The following is a 26,444-nucleotide window of genomic DNA, read 5'->3' as shown; positions in this document are numbered from 1 at the left end:
CCTTTCCAGAAATGTACAATAAAGGGGTTGGCCATGATGATTTCATAGGCCCCTTCTAGCCTGAGATGTTGTTGTCCCTTTGAATATAACCAGTGACTTGACATTCAAGGCAGAAAGACAGGAACTCCTTCCCTTTTGGATCCCATCTCCTCCTGTTTTTTGTAGTTGACACCTGCTGTGTACCCATGGGTCAAGGTTTAGAATGTGCTCACAGACTATGTCTGGATCCTGCAGGCGGCACCCCAGCATTTTATTTATAAAACTGGGATCCAGTGTCACTGCCAACATGCAGTGGCTTGAATCCTGAGAGCTGGAAACCCTTGAGTCATTATCAACTTTCGAAACAGGCACACATTTACTCGGCTCAACAGAAAGATGTTTCAAGCTTCAAAATAATTTCAGATTTACACAAACATACTGGAGTCATGAAAAGGCAGAGAAAGTTTCAAGGGTGGTCTGGTGAGTAAACCACCTCAGCTACCTTCTTGCCACCCCCCCCCCATTCTGTCTTTTGTACAAAATCGAAGACATTCCATGAGTCATCTCTCCTGAGAAGACCAACATGCTAGCGCCTTGGGTATGAGTTGATTAATATTTAGTAAAAGCCAAACGGTTCAAGGCTGTTATCTGATTCCAAACAGGCATCGCACATTTGTCAGGCGACCTTGGACATACTTTACCTTCTCCGGGGGCAAACACAAGCCTCCGTCTATCTAGATGAGGAGACATCCAAAGAACAAAGCACTGTGAGGACTCCTGACTCTGTCTGGCATCTTCCCTGTGTCTTCAGGTGGTGTGTGTGAGGGGAGAGGGTCAGGGATGGAGGAAGGAACTGGAAACACTGAGGAATCAGATGGGTCCCAAGCACCAAGCAGTCCTCAATAGCAGTCCCTTGTGCAGAAGAGCCAGTTCAGGTTGTCCTGGTTCTAAAGTCCTGATGGGGGCATGAGCTCTGTACCATATGCCTGAAGGGTGACCTCATGCTGATTTCTGCTGGGGCAGCTGGAATGGGCCAGGATAGCTTGCCACAGTGATCTGAGTCACTGCTCAGCAACATCTCGGGGTTAACAAGATCACATGTTCAGCTGCTACTTAAAGCCTTGGAGGCACTTCAACCTCTTAACTTGGGTAAGCGTTAGAAGCCTGGTAGGTAGTGTCCAACTCCTCAAAATAACTTTGAAGAGACTCTCTTCCATTCTTGGAGTTTCTAAGCATGCCAAGGACATGACCATGAGTTCTGAGGCCATGATCACTGTTCTCGGTTCGTAACAAATGACCGTCAAGAAGAGACATTCAACTTTCTTCTTTCTACTCAATTGTTTCTTCTCTGCTGCTTCTAAAACAACCTGCTTCTCACTCCCTATGAGAAGACCTTCAAAGTTCAGAGGAAGAATGGAGAAAGAACATTAAACATCTTTAAAATATTTGTTCTGTAGCCACTCTTTCATGTGTGGGGGGATTTTCTGCCATAATGGTGATGGTTATTTGGGGGACAAACACCATAAAGAAAAAAATAATTTTCCTGAACAATAAGGTCCTACTGTTTAGCACAGGGAACTATATTCAATAGCCTGTTATAAGCCATAATGCAAAAGAATATGAAAAAGAATATGCATATATATATAATTGAATCACTTTGCTGTACAGCAGAAATTAACACAACATTGTAAATCAACTACTCTCCAAAAGAATTTTGAAAAAGAAAAATAATTGTCTTGCTTTTTCTCAGGATGCCAAAGTGTCTGATCAGTCAAATTCTGCAACAGAAGCATCTTCCTTTTTGTTGAGATTAATGAAGAAACACACTGAAAAGGTTACACTGACCAAACACATTGCTTTGAAGCAGAATCTTCTCTCCAAGCTACCTCTTCTCTGTTGGGGGCAATGTTTACTTAACTGGTTCATTCAGTCATTCGTCCACCAACCAAGCACTGAAGATCTATCACTTATCAGGCAAATTACTAGACCCCAGATCAAGGTGATCCTGTAGTCAAGGTCATTCTGATTCACAAATGGGTCAGTGAGCTGTGGCCCAATATCAAAGGGAACAGGACAGGCAGGCAGTCATATGGAGCAAACCCTTGGTCAACAGGTGCATCTCTTTATTGTTAACAGAAAACATACACACAGCTAACTGGATGGCTCAGCAGCAATCTCTTTGTATATAGAAATCAGTACAACGTAACTTCCGTTTGTTTCTGCCAAAGGCACTGATATGAAAAAAAAACTGCATCCAATTTAATTGATGAATGACAGATATTCTGCTAACATGGCGTCCATGGCGGAGGGAGGGGAAGGGGGATGGCGGATAACCGTGGTGGTGAAGCAGAGTTTAAGTAGCCTGCCACTAAGATGACATTTCCCCAAACCTAAAGCACTTGGTATACTGTACCCCTAAGGTGCCCTGGAGGTACTGAATTCCTGGGGAAGGAAAGACGAAAGCCTGTTCCATAGCTCAAATTATCAGCAGCAACAAAGACCAAGTTCTGACAGCATCTCTCTTCCTGTTCCTACCTCGTGCACGTGAGACAGTGAAGCACCAGGGGCTGCTTCTCTCCTCCATGCCAACCTAATGACACTGAATTTCCGAGACCAGTGGTTCCTAACCTGACTTCAAAGAACACACATTCTGGGGTCCCACCCCAGACCTACTAAATCCCTCTCTGATGGTAGAAACTGAAAATCTATTTTTAATAATATTCTTTTTTGTTTCCAAGTTCTCCGAATGATTCTGAAGATCAGCCCAGTTTGTAGCAATCACTCTATACAATTAATGGTGATTCAAAAACCAAAAAAAAAAAAACAAATTTAAAAGGACCTGTCCACCCCCTCCTACCTGATTCGCCACGTTTGTAGTTCCTCAAACATTTGCTTTCTGAGCAACGAAGAACAGCAGTCGCCTCCACCACCACCCAAATATCCAGCACTCAGCACATGAGACCCACAGATTCTTCACATTCTGAAGCTGTTAAAACAAACACTGCGTCTGGTGCAAAGTTTGCTCAGCAGCCCCCGGGGTTGTGTGGGCTCCCTTATCCATCTAAATGAACCAACCAAGGCTGCTGAGTCCAGGTAAAATGGAAAAAAAAAAAAATCAAAGGAGTCTCAGGCTTAGACTGGATTCCAACCAAATTTCAGACCAAAAGATGGACTAATCCCTTGCTGGCCATACAGAAACAGAAATAAGAATACAAGAATAAAATCAACTGTCCTTAGCCACATCAAATCACAACTTCCCTTGAAGTAATAACTTTTCTCAGGGTACTTCAACATCAAACTTAGCCTCGCATGCATGGGAAATAACTAAGGACACAGATGCAGGGCTTCTGTACGAGGTACCCTGGGAAAATGCAACTCCTGAGACTAGACTGGGATGCAATAGGAGAATTAAAATCAGAATCAGAAAATAAGACCATGAAGAGAAGTCTTTTCATTTTCTGTTCATACACTGTTCTGCCTTCACTGGGCCAACATTTACATGGTCTCTGCTTCAGAAAGGCTTTGACTTTCCTGCTATTATCCTAGTCTTGCTTTAACACATACTTTATATTAGAATGCGTTCCAGGAAGCATATGGCAATAGAACTAGGTCAACCATTAACCAAATAACAGGAAACTGCTCTGCAGCGCACACCCTTCAAAAGCTTGCTTAATGAGCTGGCTCTTCAGAATATGTCCTTTAGTGAGGTTGGAACTAACAGGATCCATGGGTTTCTCTAATGGTGCAAGGTCACCTCATACCTAGAAGGCTTCTGCACACCCTAGACTTTCAGTGGTTTAAATACTCTACTGAAATGTTCAGGAGCCAAAGACAAAGGTGAGGAAACATGTTTTCTGAACTGCTTGACCATCTTCAAGGGGCGTGACTACTATCCTGGTTCCCCTGCTTCATTCTTCCAATTCTGTTACACAAAAGGAAACACTGCATACTTATCTTTTCTTCCTATAACTTTCCTATATTCCTTGAGCTTCCATGAAATACATGCCATGATCCACTTAGGCTTGATAAGCCAAATAAAGTCTTGGGAAAATATCTGTCTTCTTTTTTCATATAAAACAACAAATGAACTTCCTCTAGAACCACTGGCCTTGAATCCTTGAGTACTCCCGAGTTTGAACGCTTCCTCTCCAATGTTTCAGACTCAACTCTATGCAATCTAACTTTACAATGGGCTGAAGAGTCATTTAGTCATTTACCAGTAAACCATCATGCTCAAATTAGCAGCCTTCAGAAACTACCAACCATCAAACACTCTTTGGCTTCTTTGACCTAGACTGCAATCTACACATTCTTACTTCCAAAACATATTTAATACAGATCATAGAGTTGGACAGTTTCCCTTGATTAAGCATTTATATTCATTCTCACTTCTCAATTAAAATGTCAGTGCCAAATCTCCATTTAAAAAAACTCCACTTACTAAAATTGAATGCTGAATGTCTAGGAGGTTTTCAGTACCCACCACTGCTTAGACGCAACTAAGAGAAAATGATTGTTTTCAGAAAGCTAGATGTGTTTGGGGAACAAGACATTTAGGAGCAGTAAAACCTTCTGAAAAGTGCTAGACTTGGTTAACAAACTCAACCCATACTTAAATCTGCCCAGGTACTCTGCAAGGCACTGACATACAGAGATGAAACCCTGCACCTGCCCTTCTGCAGTTTCGAGCTGGTTCCATTCAGTAACTGACCATGAGACAAACCAGTGGTTGGCCTTCCGAATTGATAAAGCTAAATTTTAACTAAGTAAGGTCTTTTCCCTGGGAAACAGTCAACAAGGCTTCCTTGAGCACCAATCGAAGGAATGACACTCTAGGCTGGAGATCAAAGAAAAGAAGCCCATGAGAGTCACCTGTGTTGGGCCATCTTTTGAATTCTGGATGCCCAAATCTCTTCCATCAGTGCTCTTCTTAGGAAATGTCAGGTTTCTCTTTTCAGGGAGTTAGTCAAAACGAAAACACCAGAACCTCATCGAAGGAATTTAATAAATAATCTATTACATAGAACGCTCAAGATAGTGCAGACAGAGGTTAAGGTTACTTTTCTTCCCCTTTACCAGATTTTGGAGTCCTGTTTCACTGAGGAGCACACTGGCTCTCAAAAGTCACCATGTAATAAAAGATACTGCTCAGCTCCTAAAGCCAAGAAGCTAATGTTTATCAGTCCCATCAGGACAAGCTTCAAGGAGCCCCTTCACAGGGATTTCATGTGGATTCAAGTGTGTTCTGACTCCTAATCAAATAGTCACTGTTTAACAGTGCCCTACCTACAATCACTGTTCTATAAAAACTTAAGGGTAGGAGAAGAGGGAATTCGTATTTTTTATGTGCCCACAATGTATCAGGCTGTGCAGAGGCTGACATTTGTGATCTTATTTACCCCACAAAAAGCTTACAAAGTGAGTTTTTCTTTCTAGATCAGGAAGCTGAGCATCAGAGATTAAATCATTCACTCAAGGTCACACAGCTACTCACTGGTTCTGTGGCCTAAGTTCTTCCCACTACATATCATGGCCCTCACTGCCAAGGTCTTCAGGGGCCTCCAAACACTGATAGCAAAGGGTTCCCTTCTGCTGGATCTCTGCATTAGAGTCAGATGTTCCTTCCCAGTATGAGAGCACACTGCTCCCAACACAATCTCCAGGACCCTTCAAAGAGGGTCCAGTGTTTCTCAAAGTGCCCAAACACTGATGATGGAACAAGGTCAGGCCAGTTGCTGAGATATGAAGCAAGATGAACTCAGCATGTCCTCCTGCCAATTGCCCTCGTCCTTACTCATCTGCTGGAGCATGCCAAGGCCTGCCTGGAATGACGCAGACGAGGGTCATCATGGGTGATCCTATACCCTTCCAGACTGCTACAAAATAAAAGCTCGGTGCTGCAACAGGCTGGCTCCTTGAAAACCCACCAGCATCGTTTCACAGGGTTCAAACCTCTGAGAGAAACTCTTTGCATCTGTCAACCTCAGCATTCAACCCGGGGGTGGGGGGTGGGGGACAGAGTCAAGCAGCAGTCTAAAGGTAAAAGGTCCAGGAATCTATGGACCTAAACCATGTTGGAATTCCAAGTCCTTATACTGCTTGCTGGCTATTCTTTAATTCACAAAGGAGTCGCAATGTACAATTTTCCCTTACACTGAAGTTCTAACTATAAACACTGAAATAGAAAACTATAGATGAGTATCATAGTTATGAAAGGCCTAGCTTCTGCCATTAATAAAAATGTGCCCCAACAACCACTCTTTCTACTCTTCCAGCCCCACAAAACCGACCCCAGAAAGGCGGGTTTGGTGAAATTTAGAACTACTTAACATAAATAAACATAAAACCCACACTTGGGTTAGAAGGTACGGCTAATTTTAGGTGACTGCTCCATGTATCTGATGAAATCTGGAGCCTGGGCCTTCTGACTGGTTTAATGCAACCCTCGAGCCTACATCTAAGCAACTCCACCTCAGTATTTTCTCCACAGGGGAAAACAAGTGGTAAGGTGGCTGAAAGAAGGAATTCATTTCTGACTGTGAGGTCTTCCCAGGCAAACTGTCGGGTCTGCTCCAGCCCCCAGGCTGCCGAGCACTGTACCAGGCGTTGACACCGAGAGGGCTGCAGCATTTAGCTGATGAGAGGCAGGTCTCACAGGGCTTCTGCTGATCTGCATCTGGGAGCATTCATTCAAGAGAGGCTGTGAGATCTTTCCAAGGATCAGGCAGCAGAAATTGAGGGGGCTCCTGGTGATCAAGTGCAACTCCGCTGGTCCCATTCCTAGGAACAGGAGCTTGGAATACTGTATACTTCAAATGCATACAGAAGGGAGTCCCAGGTATGAGACGCGAGTTCAGCTGATATGAGAATCCATTTTTCAAAGCGCAGTGACTTCACCCCCCCGCTCTGCCTTAACACAGCTGCGAAGTCCACTGAGTGTCCAGCCAAGTGTACTTGTGCATTTCGCGCCCTCTCATGCCCATGAGAGGACCCCGTTCCAGCCTGGTGGCTTGCTGTACTTGCTCATCAGCTTTCAGGTTTCACAAGGGAAAACAATCTCCCCCTTGAACTGTAGAAGCTTTCTTTTCCAGAAGAACTAGACAACCCTGATGGCGCTCTCCAGTTACATAGCAATTATGTAACTGCCGAGCTTCTGCAGAATCATTCTGGAACCATTCTGCAGCCTTCTCCTGACTACAGCTGCAGCACGATGCTCCGAGATGACTGCAGCCTTTGAACGGATGGCCGGTCTCAAAGCTGAGCACAAAGGGATGTACAATGGGATTCCATCTCAAGCGCAAAGATGCTCCGGCCTCATGAAGCCCTTTCTCCTCCTCCCGGGCTGTGTGGCGAACTCCTGCCTCTGCCCGCCTTACATGTGTGCGGAATGTGCTTCACTCCGTTTATGCTGACAGATTCCAAAAGAGGCAGAAAATCAGCTGAAGTTGTGCCATGGACCATACACAAGGTAGTCATTTAATACATCACAGGAAAGCTCCAGAAGAGGACAAGATGCAAAGGGGAGGGCGGGGCGGGAAGCATCTCTCTAGGCTTCCTGCACTGGCATGAAATGAGTGCTTCCCTTCCTTCTGCCAGCTCCAATCCTTCATGTTGACATTACACATCCTGTACTGTAGATCCACCCCCATGCTGCCGCTTGCCCAGCTGAATTATCTCCTGCGTCACAGCGGTGGTAACAGAACTGCTGGCTCGGCAGACTTGAAAGCACCATTTCAATGCTTTATGCGTTCAGCAACTGGACATATTACCAGTGCGTCGGTCAGGGCTGCTTTGTGGCCCTCTCAGCAGCCATGCAATACTCAACCTAACCCTTCTGCTAACCAGATGGTCTGTTTGCCTCTTGGGAGCAAACCATTCAACTTTACTTTATTAAATTCTACCAAAATGTGGGGACAGTTTACAGCAGTGTGTGTGGTTCATCTCTAACAGGGTTGCTAAGATGAAAATGACCTAAAAATAACTGGAAACTTAACTTCACACCAACAGAGAACAAGATATTTTGGAGTAAATATTTAAATGATCTGCCAGATTCCGCACCCCAGCAGCATTAACGACAAGGTTAGCAAATTAAATTGTAAATACATACACACAAAGATTCAGAAATACACACATCTAAATAGGAATCCAGCCTTCAGCCAAGGTTTCACCACCCTCTGGCGCAGTTAAATGTGGTTAAGGACAGCCATCTCCACCATAATCACTCCAATTACCAAAACAAAGAAGCTAACACAACTGGTTAAGAGATCCCACCTCCCCTGGATTTGACCACCTAGGCACTCTTGCAGGTGTGCCAGGTACTCCCAGGGCCCTCAGTAAATGGTTGATGAATGAACAGAGATGAATGGGCACATAGTTCTTAAACATAACAGCATCAATAAAACACATTTTATGAGAGTGAAGACACTAAATTCTTTCCAGCTCTATCATCATCCCACAACTACTAACTAGGAGCGCAAAGCCAGGCAGCGGATAAATGGCAAGAAGCAAGCCATCTGTGCCAGAGGCAGTGGATGGCCAGTAATTGATCACTGCAAATGAACTGCAGAGGTGGCTGGCCGTCCATTGAATACCTGGCAGGGTGCTGGGTATTTTACATACAGTATGCCTCTTAGCCTTTACCACAGAGGGAATTCCACTCTAAAGATAAACTAGAGGCCAGGAGCAAATGAGGAACCTGACCCAAATGAAGTCAATCACTTTTCTACAACTTGGTTGTCACAGATGAGTAAGGATCTTACAACTTGGAAAGAACTGGACACAGATGAAGGTGGCAAACCACACACCACCACCCCGCCCCCACCACCTCTCCAAACTATCCCCGCCTGAGGTCTCCAGGAAAATGGAAAGATCTTTCCAGGCCCAGAGCTTTTCTGCCAGCCCAGGAAGGCCTAGTTACAACCCCTCCTGTTTCTTTCCGCATTTCTTACTTTCCTGAGGGCATTGCACATTATTACAACCGAGATTACACCCACAGAAACACCGCTACTTCTTTAATTTGGGGGTCGACCCTTTGAGACCAAAAAGCTCTCATTTGAGATCATCCTAAAGATCTGAACACCAGTAAATAAAGTAATGAATGGTCACTTTTTTTTCCCTCCTCCTCAAAAGTCTCTGCACACAATTTTAAAGCATCAACTATAATTTTTTTTAAAGAATTAAACATTTCTTTATGTCTCTGTAAATGTTCAAAATGTAAAACTAACTACTACCAAGGCTCCACGGGTAACCCACTGTGAAAGGTGAAAAATCACAACTGACCTACCCAAGAACTACATGTTCTCCATCTCTGCCACCATCACCACCACGCTGCCACCAAAGAGCCACCAGTGAATGTTCTTGTGACTTGGAGCAGACCAGGTTAGGTAAGTCTTGTTAGGCCCCACCAACACCCTTCCACATTTTGAAATATCATCTACCCTGAAGGCACTCTAAAATTAGCCTCCTTACCCCTAAGATCTCTAAGCATCTGATATTACAGGACGTAAGTAAGACGAAGTGGCCATGGACTATTAAAATAAACATTTGCACAGAGAGGACCAAAGCAATTCAAAGCAAGGCCACAGGATAGCCCTCCAGCTGGCTCAGAGCTACCTACCCAAGTGAAGTCATACAGAAGCAATCAACATTTATAAAAGACAGCATGGCCCAGTATTCTCACTGAACAAATACGGTATTCTTAGATCATTTTTGCCAGAATGAAGCCAAACAAGAAGAACAATAATGATACCTTTCTCCTTAAAAAGCTCGAAGAAGTTCACACTGATTAAAAATTGTTCCCACAACTCTGCAGGGAATATTTCCATAAGGTGAGACAGTAAGCACTCTTTTCCAAGAGGACGTGGCATCATCCTCGGGTGGTTTACAAAATCCCTACTGAGCGCATGGGCACATGTCGAGTGTGGCGGGGTCCACAGCCAGCCAGACCAGAGGCACACAATCTGGAAAAGTCTACCTGTGAATGGACCATGGCAACGAGGACCACTCATCACACAAGACAGAAATGGTGCAAAATTAATCCAAACATGGAGTCTAAGACCAAGGAAAAAACAATTCACACCTGAAAAAATCCCTCAGAGCAGACCTCTACCTCAGTTTCTCTATACATGAGGAAGACACTATCATTTTCCTAGGGCCCATTATAAACCAGAATCCTTACACACATAATACTTCTTAGCCCTTATGTCAGTTCTACAGATTCATAATATTATCCCCATTTTACTGGATAGGCAATCGCGAAAACAGAGAGGTTAAGTGATTATTCAAGGTCACACAGCTAGGAAGGAACATAGACAAATTTTATCCTGCGATTGTGCAAGATTCAAAGAGTATGTTCCACCCACTACCCACCACTTTTCATAACGAAGACGCCAGCACAAAGAACTGCATGTTCACACAGAAAACCTGAGAAATTTGTATTCCTATGCTTCAGCAAAAAATAAGCACCTTATCCCAAAAAGAATATCCTATCTATGTAAAATATACTTACATACTTACACTTATTTATATATTAATACACACACACACACATATACCCACAGAGATGGTAGCCAAGTTCCTAGTGTTCTTCAGACAGCTCAATGCAATGAAGTTCAGCCATAGTGTGCAAATTTTAATTGCATGACTTCCCCAGAAAACTGCATGTCAGAGAGGGAAGACTGCCAAGTGACAATCTGGCCCAGTGATTCACAGTGTCACACTGATATACCCACTTCAGATACAGGTTGTTGTTTGTATTTCCTAGAAATCATTGACTTCATGTAAGAGGTAACAGTAAAGGATGTCCCCTAGCAATGGCAAGTTCTTTTTCTCCTGGAATACACTGGCAGCAAATGCCATGAATTTGCAAAAAATGAGGGGGAGGATCCTGTAAAGTTAAAAGCCCTTGCTCTATACTCCTCAGACTTTCATGATCATGTGGATAAGGCAGCATCTTAAACACAGATAACTCTCTTTTTCACTTTAAGACTATGCCCTATAAAATAAAATATCTATTCAAATGAATCACTTCAAATCTACTGAAAAGGTATCATGGCCTGAGGGAAAAATCTAGCCAGTTTTTCAGTTTTTTTTTTTTAACGCTTCACGATTCCCATGTGCTGATTTATTAATGTTTTTCAGCTATGTTCGACTCTTAAAAACTGAAGAATTTATTTTTCTGTAGACATCAGTTCAAGCGATAATATATAATGTATGCACAGGCACACAGACAAGATGATGTTGCCACCAACTTCTTTACTAAAGTAGGGGAGAAGATGATGGGAAGTTGGCCAGAAGGAAAAAAGGACTAGGAGGAAAATACTGGAAACATCCGAAGTTCACCCTTCAGAAGCTGCTTCAGAGAAGACTGCTAACACTTACCTGAGCTGGGGTCAATTTTGATAATTGTAGTTGACGTCTAGAAACGGGGTTATGAATATAATTATCATGAAGCAGCAATTGGGCAGTCACAACCTAATTAAGCTCGCTGACTAGATTATCTTGTTTTTCCCCTAATAATCACATAACATTTAACACTTGCTCATTTTAGGACCTATGGGTGATGTTCATTCACTATTAACAAGCAACAGCCCCTGGTCAGAAAGACTGGATGAGGGACTCAAACATGAGAAGTAACCAAGGGGTGAGGATGAAATTCAGGGACAGCTGAAATCTGTTCTTCAATTCCACCTCGCTGCTCAGCACACCCAAAATTACTGAGAGGCAAGACCATGGGAGGAGATGGAAAAAATGATGGGAACTTCACACCAGTGGAAGGATACATGTCTGTTCTCTTAAGCACATGCTATTTTATGTGATCTATACAATGTGCTTTTTCACATTATAATGCAGTCTGTGTTGAGTGATTTTTGTCTTTATTTTCAGGATAATGGAAGTTTTCCCCACCAGTCCTAAATACATAAACTTTATACATTTACCTCCTCAAACACTCTACAGCTCCCACTCCTCCCTAGCTCTTGGGTATTCTCAAATTCAAAGTCCTGTTCCCAAGTGGATGTCACTGCACCCATAGAGACCTTGACTCAATTTACCTACACTTTCTGCAATGCTCCTGAGGGTAGCCTAGGGAGATGACTCTTTAAAGAATTAAGAGGAAGAGTGAAGAAATATTTGAAGGTCTGGTCCTTGAGACAGGCTGGTGTGAGGGAGCATCTTAGATGTCTAGGCACTATGGTGAGTGCTGAAGACAGTCTTGGTGGTTCTTGCGTTAGAAATTCTACCCAAAGAACCCCATGCTTTGGTACAGGTCAGTTTTACTCTCTTCAACTATGTGATCTGTTGGGTTTCTGTTTGGGGTTTTTTGTTGTTGTTGTTTTTGAGCCTTTTTCCCATTACAAGCTTTTATCTAAGAAAACAATGGTACTGATTAAGTTTGGTAGATAATGATACAGATACAAACGAGTGGCTCTGTGACTCCTCTAGGACAGTTTATAAATGACACATGCTTATCCTCCTAGCCAGGTTGTGGGTCAGAGTCTAAGGACAGACCATCACCTGAAAAGATCCATGGCAGAGTTAAAAAGGTTTTAGAAAGCCACCACGAGTTGCCTGGAGGTTAAAGAGTCTACTCAGCAATTAACGCCCAACTGTCTGTCCTACAGAAAAGCTACTGTCCTAGATATCTGAGGGATTTTTGGACCTGCTCCATGGCCCTTAGTACAGCTTGTTACTCTATTAAGGGCATTTGTGGTCATCCCTGAACAACAGCTTCCTTACTGTACTGTGATGTTTCAGGGAGAGGCAAATAAAACCAAAACATCCATCATGTCTCCAGGATCTAAATAGAGCACATGGTGATCACTAAAGGCTTGGAGGATACTAGCACCCATGCTTTGAAGAGTATTGGCACTATTTTCCAAAAATCACTCTTAGACAGTGGAACTAATTTTCAAATATGTCTGTGTGGCTTTTGAAAAACATTTCTTGTGCTTCCAGTAACCAGAACCAACACAGGGCACTAAGACTTGAAAAGGAGCCCTCACAAGGGAAAAAACCATCATCTCTTCCTAAAAAAAAAAAAAAAAAAAGTCACACATCATTATCTTTCTGCTTCTAACAGGGAGGGGCACCTTTTAAACAGCCAGGTGTATAATTATGTTATAATACTGAGTTCAATACAGTACAATTTTAAAATATTTATTCTCTAAATTTCCACCCACATGGTCTCTTGGGTTTTTTGTGTTTTTTTTCACCATCTCCTCTGTAACTCAGAAGAACAAAGAGAGGGCACTCTAGTAAAACACACTTTGTCAAGCTATTACAATAAGTTATATCTCTCATATCAACTAATATATTACAATTAATTTTCCATTAAGCTCAGATTTCCTTCCAGAACACCAGGATATACTCCTGGCATAAGCTACTGGAAGAGATAAACCATCAGGAACATAAGCTATTAGCATACTAAGTAATAACCAAGGCCAGTTCCCAGCAGCTGAGAGTCAGGAGGTGGTCCCCCTGTGTGTGCATCCTGGCTCGCCCATTAAACTTCTCCATGAAACGTGCGTAAATTACTTTACTTCCCCAAACCTCAGCTTTCTCTACCATTCAAACAGCCCCTGGTTCATATTCAATGTTAAACAAACGTTACCTCGTATTAAATATTAACTGTGAGCATTTTGTTAACGGTTTATGTGATATTCCCACTCTACAGAGAAGTTGGCAGAAATTTTTGATGAAGCAATCATATTTAATCTCCCTTTGGAAGGTCTTCTTGCCCAGCATCAGAACGGACAATACTCAGTTGACAGCAGAAGGGGGAGAAATTTGTTTTTGTTTCAAATGGAAGTATAGGTATAGTATTGTACTAATTTCTGCTTTAGAGCAAAGTGACTCAGTTATACACACATTTGCTTTCTTTTTTTATATTCTTTTCCATTATGGTTTATCCCAGGAGATTGGGTATAGTTCCCCATGCTATACAGCAGGACCTTATTGTTTATCCATTATAAATAGAATATGTTGCATCTGCTAACCCCTGACTGCCCATCCACCCCAGCCCACCCCCCACCCGCCCCAGAAGTTCTTGTAGCTGAACTCTGACATTCAAATGAAAATGGTCTCTTCCATCCAGAACCCTTTCCCAGTTATCATTATGAAATACTAATTAATAGTCTTCAGAGAAGACCATTTAAGATAGAAACCATTGAAGAGAAACATTTCTGGGTGATAAGTACTTTATTATAGAAACCTTTACATAATCTCTAGCTGGTATCTACATTTTGGCCATCTTCAGCCTATAACTCAGTGTTCAATTTTTACCCCACACGTAGGACCCCCAGATTGGGTACAGTCCGGGTTGGGTGATCTGATGCTCGGCTGCAAACTTACTGGTCATGACACAGAGGATGATGTAATTAAGGATTAGAAGAGCTGAACATTCTGGACCATGGTGGCCTTATTTTGGACGTTAAAATACCAGAACTGGATTGACAGACCAGCCTGTGATGCCTGGCTGCAGCGAACAGCTTAATCCCAAGCTGGACACAGGTAGTCATCATGCTCCATGCCTTTCCCCTCTGAAATAAGAACTTCTTTGTTCCTCACTTCTTCTGACACCCAGAAAGGAGGTAGAGAAGCTCTATGGATAACCTTAGCAAGGACTATCACATGTTCTGCCCATTAATAATGCAGCTACTTTCTGCTGCGCTCTATTCTCTACTTCGTTCCTTCTCCAGGAAAATCTCCACCAACATCTGCTTAACCAGCTCCATCAACCTTCCATCTGTCCTTTACCAGCAACGCCGTATTTTTAACCCTAAAGTCATAAATTGTCTCCCAAGACCAATTCTATTTTTTTACAATAAGGACTGACCAAAGAATGTGGATCTAAGCCCTGGTCTTCATATTTCACGTGCAATAGGTACCAAATTACAAGGTCTTTTTCCACTTGCTTTATTGTTTTCTTAAAAGCAATGCCTTTCTTCCTGTAGGCTCTTCCCAGTGGACAGCCTTCTCTCTGACTTGTCAATCATTCATCCCCCTCTCTTCTTCTCCTCCTCTTATCCAAGCCGTCTCTCCTCCCCAGCAAATTTCCACCACGTAATTATGGCAATGCTTTAGGCTACTTTTCTGTTAGCTTAACAACCCTGTCTATCTTCTACTTGTGCTGATGCCACTGTTTGCTTTTCTGAAGGGCTAATCCGTGTATCCTTTCAAGGCCTAACTTCCCCTACCATGAAAGCAGCTGGAGTTCTGATTCACAGGTGCTTTCCAAAGCTTTTTATTAGCAAGAGAAATGAGATGGTTTAGAAACCCATTCCTTAATCTGCAGGTGAGTATGGGAACCTTTGTGCAGCAAACATCTTTCAAGTATCCCATATTATGCCACCGCACAATTATTGTCTGACTAATAAGTACAACGTTAGAAGCACATTTGTCACGTTAAAAAGGGAGAATGTTCCCTCAGAGAAGATCGCCACCACCCCCTCCCCCACCCAGCCTCTGGTATTTCCCAGTTCAAGAGAAAAGCGCTCAGCTGACGGGGAGCAAAACTGAAGACTTTCCCAGTCTTAAATCTGAACGGGGAAGAGAAGAATTCCACAATACGAAGGCTTCAGCTCGTGTTCTGGTTCAACTGGCCAGACGAGGGTTTAGGGAGCGAGTTTGGCCTTCCCCAGCTGGGCTCTGTGGCAGCTAAGCCTCTCCACAGATCCTGGGCTTAATTACTTCTGACACAGTTGTCTCGCCTGGGCTTCCAGCTCCTTTTGTGTTCAAACCAATCTGAATCCAAAGGTAAGTCTTGGCCTCCTCATCTTAGACAAATGCTTCATTTACCACTAAGTGATCCTAAAACATTTTCGTCAGGACCCATGGGTTTGCTAGTGGAATGTTCCTCATCTTTCCTTGCACGGTCCTGGTGAAAAACCTACTAGAAAGTCTGGCAAGTCACTTTTTGAATTAAGAAGACTTCAAGGATTTTTTTTTTTTTTTTACAAATAAGTCCCCTCCCGCCCCCATCTTCCTGTTACCCTCTGGAGCAGGCTCTGCTTGCTGAATGAAGTTGAGGGGATAAGCTGTGGTCAGACTCGACAGAAGTGCTTTCTTAATATTCAGAAGCAACATGCAGTGAACTACACAAGCAAATACATGAAAGTAAGGAAATCAATACCAAAATACCCATGACCTGGCACAAAAAGAAACCTTCTCTCCAAGAATAACCCAAGAAGAAAAAAACTGTCTCCAGCTAGGAATTAGGCAAGAATGCTTTGAAGATACCAAGTCGATCTGCTCACCAGAATTAAAAAACACAATGTTTTTGCAGGTGAACCACACGGGGAAACTCTCACCCCCAAAAACTTTACCTCTTGTCTTTCCAAGCTCTGAAAAATCCAACCTGGTTGTTGGAGCCACACATCCCAAGGCTACAAATCCTAGGCGTGGGTCAACTGATAAGGACAGGATCCCTTAGAAAGTAGGTACATTTGACAACAGCATTTCAGAGCAGAAAATGTAAATCCAAATTCCCAGTGTGTGCAGTATTCCCGATACAAAGTTCAAGGGGACAAAAGATTCCAAAGAGCTTCCTAACAAACTATCAATGCAACCTAAATTCATAAAAATGCCTTTTCCCCTCACTTGGAAACTTCTCATCCTTTTATAAATCCCAGAGACAGTTCCACTTAGAATTATCTTCTCTCCAATCCCCCCCCCAACCCAACCCCACACTTTTTTTCTTCCTTCAGTACTGGCATGCAAACCATGCTGTTTTAACTTCTTTCCTGTTCTCCCAGTTCTTCTGGAACATTTTATTTTCGACAGTCAACTCATCTGGAGGAGTGCCACACTGAGGTCCAACTGTTTATAGCGTTAACTGTGTTTCTGCCAGAAGTCCACATACAGCCCTACCTTCTCCAGACTGCCTCCTGGATTAAGAATTTATGCTTTCGTTTGGAAGAAGCTTAGAAAACGTGGAAACTTCCAAACATCCCTCTTCTTCTTTACAAAGTTACTCTCACTTGTCCAAGTGGAATGGGGAATAGAAACCCAAGGTCACCCTTCAAGTACTATCCCATCCCTCTCTCATGGTTAAATGTGGCATGTGCCTTTCAAACAGCATTTTAAGGAAGACGTGTTTACTGGGGCACAGGAAATGGCTAGTCACAGGTCTGCAGGAGAGAACTGGGTCTCGACAGGATACATGGAGGACACATTTTCAGATGAGTCTGGAAGCTACCAGTCATCACTACAGAGACTGGATTTCACTCTCTTGGCCATTCATCAGTATTACAAAATGGCATCTCTGCAAGAAGCCAGTTGAAATCTGTACCAGGTTGCAAAACAGATCCTCAGAGTCCAATTGTGGGCACTTCGGGAAGTTGCAATAGACCCAGACAAACTTCCAAAGAAGGGCATTTGAAAAGGACTCCCCATCCCTGGATGACAGAAGTACAGGGAGGAGGACAATCAGAAGGAAAGCACAGCTTCAAACCCAAGAGCTCCAAGTCCCACAAACAAAACAGGCCTCTGGAGCGTATTACTCCTGTGAATGACCACACTCAGCCTCAGGCTCCCCAACGTGCTAGACCAACTGAAAAAAAATCAATACTCCTGCCCCACTAGCATACGGTTTCAGGGTTTCTGAGACAGCCTTGCACTCTGGAGAGGAGAGCTGGTGTTTCACAAACTGCTACACTCACAGGCAGTAGAAAGGGCACTGGGGTGGGAGTCAGCAGACCTGAGTTCTAGGCCTGGCTTTGTTACAAATAAACTTTCTGACCTGTGCAAGGCCTCTGTGCCAGTTTCCTCCTCCTTACAATGCAGGAGGAGGGGCAGAGGTGAAGGAGAAGATCTCTCTAAGGCACAAAGCAACTCAATAAGTTCTGACCTCATATTCATTGTTTACGGTGTTATCAAGCAGTCAGCTTTGACATGATTTTTAGTGTTAATTTCTACTTGGAAAATAATGCATTTGTCCACCACCCCCAAAATCTCAGTTTAATCCCCATGCTCCCCAGCCTTCTTTTATCTTACAATAAATGCTTCTTTTCCTTTCTTTTTTTAAGCAACCTTCCCCAAACTAAGACTTGTGCTATTAAAAGAGCTTAGAACTTCCCATTTCCTTGCTAGCGCTAAAATTAAACTGTCCATTCCTTAGGGTCCAACATAACATCTGCCAGATGTCTTGGCATATCACACAAAAAGAGGAATTTTCTTCTAACATTATCTACTTTCCTCTCTGTTTTCTCATAATCAATTAACAGGTCACCAACACCCACCTAATGTTTCTCTCAAAGCCACCAACTTCCTAAGTATGTGAACTTCACAAGATACTTGCTTACACACACACACTCATGGATAATGACTTTTTTTTTTCAGTTCACTAGATTTTAGTAATAGACACTGGAACTATTTCCCCCGACTTCCTTTGAATTTCCTTAGTTTTCATATACCAACCATCCAATCATCCACCCATGTCAGATCCTTTGCAATTTGAGTTTATTATTATTTCATAAATTTATGAGTATGGCATTGAGAAATAGCTTGTTTCCTAGCCATCAACTCGAAACACTCAATGCAGCTTTGTCAATGTTCTGTCCCAAGAGGCAGTGAACTATAAGACTGATAAAGGCACATACCAAAGAAGATAAGTAAGGTTACCTTAACCAAGAAATCTCAACAGTAGGAAGGAATCCAAGACAGACTAGACCTTATTAAACTCCATCACACAGAAAACGGGACTCTTTCCCAAGGCAACTTCACCATTCTTTCATTTCAGGAAAACTACCACAAGTACTTTAAAGGCCACTAGTACAGTTGGATTTCTTTTTCCCCTATTGTCTTACAGAAGACTCATTAGAAAAAAAAAGAATATATATATATATATAATGTTTTCATCTAAAAGTTATCTCCAATTCCAAAGATTAAGGAAAAAAACCAAGTCCTGGGAGAATGTGATCAATGAATTAGGTGGACATAAATCGAATAAGAGAAAGATTATGGAATCCGAAAACCCAGCAAAAATATTTTTTATGGCAGGGTACATCACAGTTCACACAGTCTCCAGAATGATTTCCCTCTGTGATTATATCAGAGCAAATTAGGTAAAAGTTTGTCTACCAAGCCTCATCAACTTGGTGTCTCAAAAACAAAAAGGATCTCTGAGTTTTGACATCAAATGAGAAGGTGCCATTGGACATTTGATTTCTCTCATGGTGGTTTATCCAAAGTAACTGTCCCATTTCAAATGCACATATCTAGAAAAAAGCAAGAAACCATGTCTTGAATATAATGGTGCTTCTCTTGGTGAGGAGCATCCGAGATGGATGAGTCTCAGGTTGGAACACATTCGCAAACTCCAAAATGCCTCTTAGATACCTATTTTTTTCCCCTCCAGAGAAGCTTAAAGGCTGTCTACATACAAAAAACCAAAATATTTGGTTGCAAAGTAAAAAATATGAGTCAAACTGCTAGACTGGCAACCAGTTTGTCAGATTCTTCCCCCACTGAGAGAAGTAATTAACTGGTTGTCCTGGTATCAACAACAGCAACAAAGATACCATAGAAGTTTGCTTCAAGATCAACAAATAATTTATTTATGTTTACATAAACATATATGGTTAATTAGGTGCAAAATTATCTGGTAATTACTTCCCCAAATAACTCTTTTTATCCCATCGCATTTGAACTTCGGAGTTTGAACATGCAGCATGCATATATACACATATACATTAGCGAATTTACATATAACATTGATGACATTCTACTTAGGAGCGAAAGTTATGATATCAAAAATAACATTCAAAAATTAACTAAAGGTATGGTTGCAAGTAAGGTTTTTTTTTAAGTGCTCTTGAAGAGCCCTAGGTTATTAATAAAGAAGCAGAGTTCTGAAGAGAAGTATTTTTAAATGAGTATACACATCAACTGAGAATCCTGAAAACCATATACATCTATATCTGCAAAAGCAGGGTTTTACCTCATTGACCATGGACAATTATCAGCTAAAGAACCATGTATTTCTCCTCTACTTTCACACCTCTCAGAAGAACAATAACCCTCAATTAATGACACAACAGTTTGGTTCGAAAAATGTGATGTTGTCATATACAGCACGGTGCATTTACTGAATGACACTGCTCCCAGTTACTCAACAGAATATAATTACATCTGGAATCTAAAACCACGTCGATCTGTACAAAAATACTGTAGACATAAAGAACTTTATACACACACACAAATCTGACATATAATGAGAAAGCAAAGCCAGAAAAAAGCTGGTATAAGTCGCTCACCAACGTGTTCCTTATTTCTGTTGAAGCTGGTACCTTTCTATATTCCTCCCTAGTTGAAAACAAGGTCCAATCAGCCTCCTTACAATAAATTAACTGGTTCTGAATCGCCTCCATTCCACTGTGGAGCATTCCTCACCTATCTTCAAGAGTCCATCTAATATTCTTCCAACATCTTCCCTCATCCTCAAGATGGCTACCTTACCTAATGGAAAAGCAACATCTTCATGGTTGGCTTTTATAAATTCCTCAAGCATTTCAGGATTTAGTTCTTTACTGGGATTGATTACATACATTCTCTAGAACTAATCCGTGAAGAACTCCAATCAGTGTGTGTGTGGACTGGGTAGATCTGGGTCCTTTCTTCAAATCATCCTCACAAAATGTCTTCCTCTAAGACTAATAAATTCCTCCCAATTAGAAAGGTGAAGCTACCTGGACAGAAGGTTTTCTCAACTGACATAATATTTTAAAATTTTGTTTCCATGGTGACATTGTTAAGAAGACATCTGATATTCCTGAAGACTTACAGTACTTGAGAACACAGAAAAGGGGGAAAAAAAACAAAACAGCAGAATGCAAGGGAAGAGGGAAAACAAAGGAACTAAAAGAAGGCCTAATACACAAATGGAGCATCCTGAAAAGAAATGTAGACCTTCCAGAAACTGGTGTCAGCCAGTCTTAAAGAGTTCCTCTGAGATCTTGCAAGATTTGCTGTTGCTGCTGTTGTTTTGCAGAAATCCACCCCAACGAGACAATAAAGTCTTGCAGTGCATCAAAACATGATGATAATCAAGCCCCAGAACTCCAAAAATCTCAGCTCAGGGCCACCACCATCTTCACAATGAGGAAACCACATTTCCTGGTGACTTGCAGGAGACCTGGAGCAGCTTAAAAGTTCTGTGAAGGACCTCAGTGGAAAAATGTTTAAGGTTTTGCCTTGCCTTTCCCAAAGGAGGTCAAAACCCTACAGGTCCACTCAAAAGGAGAGAAAAAAATTCCAAAAGTTTACTTTAAAATGGAAACAAATGCCTACATAACTTGTGAAAGTACTCCTTGGGTGGGAGAAATATCTGAGAAGCCCTTCCAAGCCCCTCATTTCCTTGCATAATGAACAGATAGTGAGGAACCACCACAAGATTCGCCCCCTAGAAAGGGAGAAGGAGAAGGCAGGCAAGCCTCCTCTTCCAGCCATCACCAACAGAGCTTCAAAATGGAGACATCCATAATTTTATAAACACTTCTCAGCTTTGTCTCCTGGAAACCCGCTCTCCTCCATTTTCTGGTGGAGTTACAACATGACACGGGCTTACCTGACTCAGTTCCCAGCTCTCAACCAAACTAGTTACTTCCTCAAAAATCCTGCAAGCCACCTCCAGAAACAAAACCAAAGCAAACCAAACAGCCAACACAGACACTCAGACACAGCCCCCGGGAGCCCTGGGAGAAAGCCCCAACTGGTTGGTCTTTTCCCATCCCAGACGCGAGCTTAAAAATGAAACTTTTTTTTTTTTTTTTAAGTAGGGGAGGAATATAAAAGGAACTCCAGGCAGCCTCCCTTCCCTCTCTGTAGGTTAGAAGCTACAATGAAAAGAAAATGAGGGTTCCTCCAGGAATGGTGAAAAGCCTGGAGAATGAACGTGAGAAGAAGCTTTGTGTTTTGGAGTCTGGACTGGAACCAAAGCAGACAGCTTGCAAATGGAGGACAGGGAGATAAAGAAAGGGAAAGAGAGGGGCTGCTCCAATGGGGGGCGGCTGCGGCTTCCCCTCGCGCCTAGAAGGAGGGCAGACCCCTGGGAACTGCACCAGGAGTCAGGCGACCCCCGGGCCTCTGCCTGGGGGTCCTTTCTCCCGTCTTCAGAGGAGAGCCAAGCGTGTGTAATGGCTTCTCCTCTCCAGAAACCGTTGTCTCCTCCACCAGACGCTTCTGAACCCCCAGCCTGGAGACAGCTCCTCAGCGGCTCCTGAACCTGCGCCCCCCGCCCCCCGCTTCCCAGCGCCCCGCCACCCGGCCGGCGCCCCCGGCTCCTCGCCTCCCTGCTCGCCGCCGCCGCCGCCACCCCCCGACACATCCCGACCCCGCATCCCAACTTCGGGGAGAGAGAGAGCGAGAGAGAGCGAGAGAGCCAAATACCTGAGGAAGAGGAGGGGTGCCAATCCGCACGGCTTTGCCATCGGGCTGGGGACAGGCAGACAGAGAGGGGGCAAGAAGGGCAGGGACAGAAAGAAAGAGGTCAGCCCGCTCAGGTCGGGGCGGCCGGCAGCGCTCGCTCCCTCCGGCTCGCTCGGCTCAGGTCTCCTCGACTCCCGCCCGCCGCCCCCCTCTCCGTCCCTACTCCTGTCCCCACGCCCGGAGCATCCGTCCTACGCCTCCGGCTCTCTTCTCACTCATCTTTCATTTTCTCTTCTCTCCCTCGAACTACACGAGATTAATTAAGCCACAGCGCTCCGCTCCCCCCCGCCCCCCAGCAGAAGGAGCCGCCAGCAGGAAAAGCACAGCCACCTCCACTGCCACCGCCACCACCTTCTCCTCCTCTTCCTCCCTCGCTTCTCCTCCTCCTCCTCCTCCCCCTCCAGCTCTCTCTCCCTCCTCCCCCTCTCCTCTCTCGCTTCTTCTTCTCCTCTCCCAACAGCCAGTCCATGCAGGGGACTTCCTCTCCTCCCGGCTCCACCAGCCCTCCTCGGCCGAATGAATGAGCGCGTTTGTGCCTCCACCACCCCGCGCTCTCCTCCGCGCAGCACTCGGACCACCCCGAGGCGGCTGGTTAATTGCAGTAACTTACAGAAGAAGCGTCCCGGCGCCGGGAGGTGTCTCGGGCTCCCCAGCCCCAGCGCCTCCTTATCCTCTTTCTCTTTCTTCTCTTCCTGCTCGGGTTATTGTTGTGGAAGTTCTTTGGGAGTCTCATGTGCTCCTGCCGGGTCTCAGCAATGGAGGATCGCCATCTTCCCTGCCTTGCTCGGCTCCTCAGACTCGCTGCAGCTGCAGATGACCTGAGATATCCGTCTCTCCCTCTCCCTCCCTCCCGCTCCCTCTCTCTCTCCTCTCCCTTTCCCTCGCGCGCTCTCTCTCTCTCGCCCTCCCTCTGAGTCTCTCTCTGAATAATGAGCAACCAGAGGGAGAGAGAAAGCAAGACAGAAAGAGAAGGCAGACAGTCTTCTGCCACACAAAACGCCGGAGCACCAGGGGGTGCGCGAAGCCTTTCTAATAACAACAACAACGTGCGGGAGAGAAGAAAAAGAAAAAGAAGGAAAGAAAGAAATGAGGCAAGGGCTGGAGGTGGGGGGAAACGGGAAGAATTATCCAAGAGCTGGAGAAGAGCAGAAGGAGACGGTGGAGGAGATGCTGAGGCTGCGGCTGCTGTCCCCCCTCCCCCCCGCTGAACCCCAGGAGGAGGCAAGGTGGTTGCAAAGTTAAGGCTGGGACATTGTCTTTGTCACTCAGAGCAACCCGGAGCCAGGCCAGTGAGATGCAAGAGGAGGCGGTGGCGGCGGAGGAGGAGGAGGAGGAGGAAGAGGAGGAGAAGGAGGCAGAGGAGGAGGAGAAGGGGAAGAGGCAGATGAGATGAATAAAGACCTGCGGAGAAGGCGGTGCGAGGAGCGCGGCGGCCGGACTGAGGCGTGCGCGCTCGCGTCCCGGAGGCACCCGGCCGCCCCGGCCGGCAGAGGAAGCCCCCAGTGAGGACCCTGCCCGGCCGCTCATTGCGCTCCCACCATCAGCCCTGACCGAGGAGCCGAGTCTTGGCCCCAGAGAGTCCCTCACACGCATCCATCTAGAGGCCAATCTTTGCAAAAGAACATACATGGGGAACTAGAGGTTGCAAGTCTAAACCCAGATCAACCACGTGGGGCTTTTTAATCCCTTTCCAGCTTGCGGTGTGAGTATCTCCAGTGAAAAGCTCAAATTGTCCATTACTGGCACGTATTTTGAAGTCTTCTCCTCCGAAATAAAGACTCATTGTGCCATTTTATTTCTTTTCTGATATGGCGGGGGGGGCTGGGGGAGCGAAAGAACCCATCATTCTGTACCTCGGAACCACCACTTTCTTTTCCTAACTTGTGAAGTGTTTTGACGGCGCACCAAAAGGGGGAAAAAAAGCCTACTTAACCAACTTTACACCCTCCAGCCCGGCGTTGTTTGTACTTTCTGGCTGATCATCTAAAAGCTCAGAAAGTAACAATCAGAGCTCCTAATGATAAGGTGTCATGGTGTTGAAGACAAGAGAACCAAGATGAAGCTTTCACACCTTGAATTTTTATTTGGTGTAATTTCCCACAAATCGTTCTGAACTATTTATTTTGCAAAGGAGTGCGTTTACCCTCCTCTTTAAGTCCAATGTCTCCTAAGGCTTTAATTTGATGGGGGGGAGGGGGCGGGAGGTGGTGCCTACAGTATAAAAAAATCAATACAGCAAGTCAGAAGCAATTGAAGTTCAAGGGCATGGGCTGCTTGTACCATTTCTATTCCTCGCATCCTCGAGTTGGACATCAACAGTCTCGAGAGAGAGAGAAACACGCAGCGCGAGGGGCAGAGACCTTAATTAAAGTTTCTTTTGTCCGCGTCTGAATTGGGGGATGTTGCTGGATTCCTTTGCATTGGGGAGCGCGCATCCGGTGGAGAAGGCTCGGTGTAGAGAATCCAAGGCAAGATTGTCCTCTGTAATACTCACTACCTCCCCCCACCCCACCCACCCCCAGCAACAGTCCGGGCAGACATCCCCATAAGCCCATACAATAAAGGGGAGGAGGAGACGCGCGCGGAGTTGGTTCCCACCAGATAGCGGGGTTTTATAAACAGATCTGACTCCTTTTCCCAGCTTTTCCCCAATCGTTTATTCCGGGGCAGAATCTCTCACCCAGAGGCACGATTTCAACCCCTTCCAGTCAACACTTCCTGCCCTTTTCTCCTCCCACTCACACTGAAAAGCCTGGGAGCCCTAAAAGGGTGTTGATGGCGGGGGTGATAAATAAATAAATAAATGACACTCTACGCGTGCGGTGGAGAAGAAAGGACGGGGGAGGGAGAGGGAAGAGAAAAAGTAGGGAGAGGAAAACCTGGAGGAGAAAGCTCTGAGGCGAAAGGGAAACGGGAATCCGAGAAAGAAGAAAGGAGAGAGGAGGACGGGAAGACTCGGCAGGACTGAAATGACCCTGGCTTTGTACAGACTTGGGAGCACTCCCCCTTCCAGGTGCCTGGAGGGACCTGGGGAAGTCCTTCTGCCCCGAGCTCCTCCCCCGCAGGACCCCAGGGATGTCTGAGCGCTGGCCGCCGCTCCCCCATAAATTCCTCGTGGCACCGAGAGGAAGCGCGCCGGGTCTCCATCGTCCCTCCGCTGCCCGGGCTGATAATTTACCTCTTTGTCTTTAATAAAAAGCTGACTTTTTCTGTCAAGCTCTGCACCGGGAAAATAACAATCCTATTTCGGGTTGAAAGCTCCTATCACTGTCGGGTTTTGGAGGCTGTGATAAAATCTTCATCGACGTGAAGGTACCTTCTGGGATGGCTTGGTTCGGAAGTGCTGAGATGGGGGCCTCCCTTCCCTGGGGGCAGCCGGGGCAGCGGGGCAGGGGCGCGGAGAGCCCGGCGGTGCGGAGAGAGGAGGAAGCGGCGAGGTCAGAGGAAACGCAGGGCTCCTGGGGCACCGAAGGGCTTCCCGCAGTAGGGGAATGAGCCCTGGGGAGGAGCCTTTCGCGAGAACGTGAGCGCGCCCCAACACGCCTCAGACCTCATAAACCCACTTGGCAAAGACCGGGGAAGCGGCTGGCGGACCGACTGCGGTGAACTCAAGAAATTAACCTGCGCTGCAATTAAACGGGCTGCCGCCCTTTCAGACTCACCTCGAGCGACCGAGATAGCTCCCGAACCGGCCGCGGGGGGACCTGGCTCCTCCCTCCCGTCCCAGGAGAAGAGGACAAAAAGGGGAGATGGACTTGGAGATGGCCCCGCCCTTCAAACGCTCCAATCCTTGGAAACTAAACCTCCTCTCCAAGCCTCCACGTCTAGAAGGGACAAAGGCAGCGAGGAGATCCAGAGACCGATGGAGAGATAGGTGGCTTTCGGGCTTCTCAAATGGGCGCTTTGGGCGAAAGGGACAATGGCTCAGTTTCCATTCCAAATACAGGAGACTCTTGAGAAGACCATCTTCTGGTTTAGAAGCAAATTGACTTCCCAAAGCCGTGAAGCAAGCTACTGGAAAACTCCCTCATAGCCCTGGTTTT

At 44.9% G+C, this 26,444-nt stretch overlaps 1 protein-coding gene across 8 annotated transcripts in view; it reads right to left on the bottom strand.

The window, feature by feature from the left end:
- The window catches only part of ZNF462 (zinc finger protein 462), a 159,480-nt gene extending 133,351 nt beyond the window's left edge, over positions 1–26,129 (bottom strand). For 2 of the 8 annotated variants that reach the window (XM_088838240.1, XM_088838245.1), the window contains exon 1: positions 23,012–24,921. The gene's annotated coding sequence lies outside the window, so the exon portion shown is untranslated. Of the gene's footprint in view, positions 1–680; positions 13,971–22,362; positions 22,408–23,011; positions 24,922–26,063 lie in introns of those variants that run through there. The other 6 variants (XM_088838243.1, XM_088838242.1, XM_088838246.1 and 3 more) reach the window with 6 other exon arrangements.
- Positions 26,130–26,444: the final 315 nt, after the last annotated feature.

Source organism: Moschus berezovskii, chromosome 7 (assembly GCF_049115385.1).
Source record: "Moschus berezovskii isolate FMDL1 chromosome 7, NW_MosBer_1.0, whole genome shotgun sequence".
Taxonomy (NCBI): Eukaryota; Metazoa; Chordata; class Mammalia; order Artiodactyla; family Moschidae; genus Moschus; species Moschus berezovskii.
Note: the sequence above shows the minus strand (reverse complement) of the source record. Positions and strands in the feature narration are given on the sequence as shown.